The sequence below is a fragment of the Amphimedon queenslandica genome, unplaced genomic scaffold (genome assembly GCF_000090795.2).
Source record: "Amphimedon queenslandica unplaced genomic scaffold, v1.1 AMPQUscaffold_13122, whole genome shotgun sequence".
Taxonomy (NCBI): Eukaryota; Metazoa; Porifera; class Demospongiae; order Haplosclerida; family Niphatidae; genus Amphimedon; species Amphimedon queenslandica.
In genome coordinates this window covers 23,988-28,857 of record NW_003546642.1, presented here as the reverse complement: position 1 = coordinate 28,857, position 4,870 = coordinate 23,988, and the positions used below count along the sequence as shown (strand labels likewise).

Here is a 4,870-nt window from a genome sequence, read left to right as displayed (position 1 = left end):
CACAGCGATTCTTAAGCAGCTACATGCTTTAGCAGTTAAAAAGAGAATTAACAACTTTAAACAAACTCACATAACATCATATTTTAAAAGACCATGACAGTAGCATGCATACATGTGTATAGATAAAAACATGCATGCATATTTATAGTGCAACACAATATATATACAGTACATGTATACATATAGTATATCAATTCTTTGAAATTGTGTTTCTTGCCAGTAAAATGAAACTCTCTTGTCCTGTAAATTTGTAAAAACATGGCACCACCAATCCATCCTCATGTCTTCTGTGACCTGTTACTTCACAGGTTATTATTCCTCCTGCTGCCAGAAAGTTGTAAAAAGTCATTCTTATACTTTTTGGTACATGTACTATGACTTGTCTATCTTTTTTAATACAGACAGCAAATGGATTATAACGGTTGCTTGGTTCAATATGAACATCATTACAATCCCCTATAATAGGATTCCAAATAGTTTTATAAACATGACGTCCTTTTATTACACTGCTGTACAAAAAAAATAGCATCATTACAAGAGCTACCAGCCATTCCCAAACTTGTAAGCCTGTAAGGTGCAAAACAGCTGTTTGTTGTAGTAGGCGTGGCTAAAGGTGGGGTTAACCGGGTTATGTGAGGTGTGGCTTCCTTTTCAATTATCCGGATTTTCAATTATCCAGAAGGGTGCCAGACCAAAGGGGTCTGGATAACCGAGGGTCTACTGTACCAATCAGTGGTCTATCGCCAAATGGTCCAAGCACTACAAAAATTGCAAACAGAGAATAAAGAAACAGGATACTCAAGATAGTTTACATTCTTTATTTCTCCCTTCATAACGAAGTGATATTTATTGTTCAACCTACCTCTTCCTTTAGTGAAACACTATTCAATGTTAATGAATCTCCTGATCCAATATCATTATATTAACAAATCCCTGTTTCTCCTCTCACTGCTATTATGGCAGTAAAAAAACACACCCAATCTTCTTCCCTTATTTCAACAATGGTTGCTGATCATAACAAAGATGACCTTATCAAATCATCTGGAACCTCATCATTGCCTGCTTTGTCAACACCTCCCACACTGGCTCCCTCTATTTTAGCTGTGACTTCATTAACACCACTAACAACACTAACACCAACAACACCAGCAATGCCAACCACACAGCTACTGCTTCACCTTCACAAAGCCAGGTTTATACTGAGGCACGAAAGAAGAGAAAGTTATTTATCAGCAGCAGCATGTTGTTCCACAATGACTGATTACTTTCCTGTTATTGATAAACTGTCTCTTCTTATGAAAGATAATGATAAGTTAGTCCAAATTTTGAACTCACTGCAAGAACCATCAGCTCATTTAATCAAAGAAAACAATTACACTCAAATTCTTTAAAGTCACAGAGCAAATGCACAAAACAACTTCCGAAAGGTCGCTAAGCAAAGATGGAAGAAGAAGTTAGCCTCCCTCCTCTTTATATATTGTGGCTCAGTGGCTTATGAGTTAATGTATACCATCCTGGAGATCTGTGCAATACACATTCCATTCTTCATACACAGCAATTAGAGGAGATTTCAAATTTGATGCTCTTGTTGATCATTTCCAAAGCCACAAGGCTCCTTTCATTGTTAGCATTTCGGAAGACACAACAAGAGTGATTAAAAAGGTTGAATATGACATTTCAACCAATCGATGTATTGGGTTTGTGCTACCAAATAACAAGGATGGGCTTTCAACAATATAGGTAATAAAATTGTCCTGATCTTTAGCATGAGTAACAGCATGGATAATAGAGCTGCAAATCTATATAGACCTTTCCCACCAATGCAGCGTTTAGCAATGAATATCATTAACGAGCCGCCATATTGTGGGATAGATTTACAGAGACAAATGGGCAAAAAGTGACTTTTCCCATTTTCCTTATAAATGCAAGCTCTGGTTCATACAGAAATGCTCATTGCACATTTGTTGTATAATTTTAGCTATCATACTGCAATTTGGTCTTTGCTTTCGCAGTTATCTTGGAGAAAATAAAGAAATAGTGCTTTTAGCCCATCCATCACTGTACATCAATCGCACAAAATGGCGGCTCATTAATGATATTCATTGCTAAACGTACAGTAGTGGGAAAGGTCTATAGAAACCATGATTATTCAAAATTTACAAATGATATTTAAATAGAAGTAGTACGGTGTGGGTGGGATGGTCTTGGGTGTGGCCATCCAGGTGCAAAGAGCCAAAGTTATGCACATAAGTAATTGCTTATCAGTCACAGGGACAGCACTGAGCACACTCACTCACGCCACTCACTGGCACTCAGCAGTCGGCACTCGATCAGCATGGCCTCGGCCTCACAATAATTTAAGGACACGGCTCGGAATCGGAGCTACTGTGTTGAGATAAGTGGTGAGTTAAATGATAATTGCTGCAGTTACCTACATGTATGTGTGATGATAGGAGTCACGATCAGTCACCTATTAACGTTGTTCGTGGTCCTGTCAGCTACATATCAACTATTTTCAGTGTTACTCAGTATGACAGCAGAGACATCACCTGCTGAAAAGATGAAGCTTAAAGATGAAGTAAGAGTTTCAATACAGTAATAACATGGTCCTCTTAGTGCAAATACATGTACATTCATTTTCATAAATTGCTAACCTCCAAATAGTTTTTATCATGTACTAAGACTGTCACAAGTGCCATCAAGAAGTTATGTAGTTGTTTTTGCTATTGTCTCCATACTCATCTTATTCAATTTTGGCTACATGTTAATAACTTTAGTCCTACATACCATGGTTATTTGTAGTTGACTTATAGTCAAATTGCTCAAGTAAAGACATAAAATTCTCTTGGAGGTGCTTGTCTAGTGGGGTGCATAGCGATGCATGTACCTGTAAACAATAGAATTACAAAACAGCTCCTAAAAATAATTTGTCTTGGACTAGTCTTGTTAACAGACCCTTGCCTAGCCTAGAGTCATTTGAATCGGGTGTGCCACAAAGTTCCTCCTGATAGTGGCACAGACTAATTGATGCTTAACGATTTCCGCTAACTGTCAAGTGCAGCATGCATGTAATCAACACATTATATTGTAATTTCTAATATTACTGACTGTCTATTTCTTATTATTATTACTATTACAATGGATTTCTTTTATTTCAATTACTATTATTGGGGCTAGTGTTGTTCTAGTTCTTTGGAACTAGAACTAAAAAGTCATTTTGTTCCATTATTTTTAGCTAGTTCTAGTTCGAAGAACTAGAACTATAACTAAAATAGCAATTTTCTAGCTATAGAACTATAACTAGAACTAGAACTAGTAGCTAACTAGGAATAGTATTGGCAATCATTAATGGTAGCAATCTCCCAAGACACCAACATTGAGAAGCTTTTCAATATAATTATAAATGTGTATTATGATACAAATGAAACTAACCTGTTTGTTTAATGTTGTGGTCATTACTTTTCATCGTTTGTGCTGATATGTGATGGTTTATTTTTTATATCAGTCGGTCCATAAGGAAATGACTGTATGGCATGGTTGAGATCAGAGAGGCTTATAATTTTGTTTGATATGAATATTTTAAACATTTCTTTCATCTCGTACTGCAAGGAGCCTTCTAAAACATCGTGCATGATATCTGGTGTGAGACCCTCTGATACATGAAAGTATAATGATTGGTGAAGAATACTGTCTTAATTTATTCCATATGTGCTTGATATATGCTGTTGTAAAGCTGTGTTCTTTGAAAGTGATGCAATGTGTTGTGCATGAGATGTACGATTTCGTGGCTTGGAATTTTGGGAAAAAAACTATTATTGTTAGTATAGTTATTTGCTATATTACACCTTCTTACCTTAGTTTGCATATCTTCCTTGACGGCAAAGCAGCAACGACATTTGCGATGAGCTGATGCTAAAGATTTGTATCCTCCAAGGTATTGGCTTGCTAAATTGTCACCAGATACAGCAGATATTGTACGTTTACAGCAGACTTCTTCTCCATCAACTAAGACTGATATTCCTACCTATACGCATAATTATGACATGTAAGAGCATTCAAGTTCATGTATAATCATTTATGTGTTTACAATATGTATTTGCATAGTATGTATACAATTATTCATGCATACAGCACATTCAACGTAGACGTGTAACCATGCCAGTTATTATTGTGTTGTATAATTTAACTATGTATTATAAATTCAAATTTTAGGACAAATACATGTACATGTAGATTCCAATAATGCTTGCTTTAGTTCTGTGACTCACCTCTTCTAGGTAATTAATATCCTTCATTACTGGTTCAAGGACAGTTTTGGCACCATATTCTTGAAGAGTTTGGGACCTTGTGATGCACAGGAGATGAATGTTTAAAAGTGAAGAACGATACTTAGGAGACAGGTTTCCAATCATGAAGTAGAACAAAGCTAGAATTATGTATCAGTAAGTATACATGTACATGAATGTGTAAATAGGTTATTCTGTATAGGGCATAGCCTGGTGACTAGCATTAGCATTATTAGTGTACCTGATGTACATACTGTACATGTAATTATGTAGGTGTACATGTGTACACTGTACATAGAGTACATACATGTTTTTATGATAACAATCACCAGAAGTAGTAACAATTATACAACAAAATGAATAGATATAATGCATGTACATGTGAATACCTGTGTACAGTATCAACTAGATAAGTAAATTAATAAACTCTCCCATCTGCATATACATGTACGTACAGATGCTCATATTTCAACAATTATTGTTAGCAATCTATCTATTTATCACTAATTTTTACTATTTTTACCTAGTTTATGTTTTTTGGCTCTTGACCCAAGTGGGTTGCCGACTTCTACATCATCATAATA

At 35.7% G+C, this 4,870-nt stretch overlaps 1 long non-coding RNA gene across 1 annotated transcript; it reads right to left on the bottom strand.

The window, feature by feature from the left end:
- Positions 1–3,986: 3,986 nt before the first annotated feature.
- Positions 3,987–4,870, bottom strand: LOC109585079 (uncharacterized). Its single transcript, XR_002186313.1, has 3 exons — positions 4,810–4,870; positions 4,269–4,426; positions 3,987–4,024 (listed from the first exon to the last, which is right to left on the bottom strand). It is a non-coding gene; the product is annotated as an uncharacterized LOC109585079 (long non-coding RNA).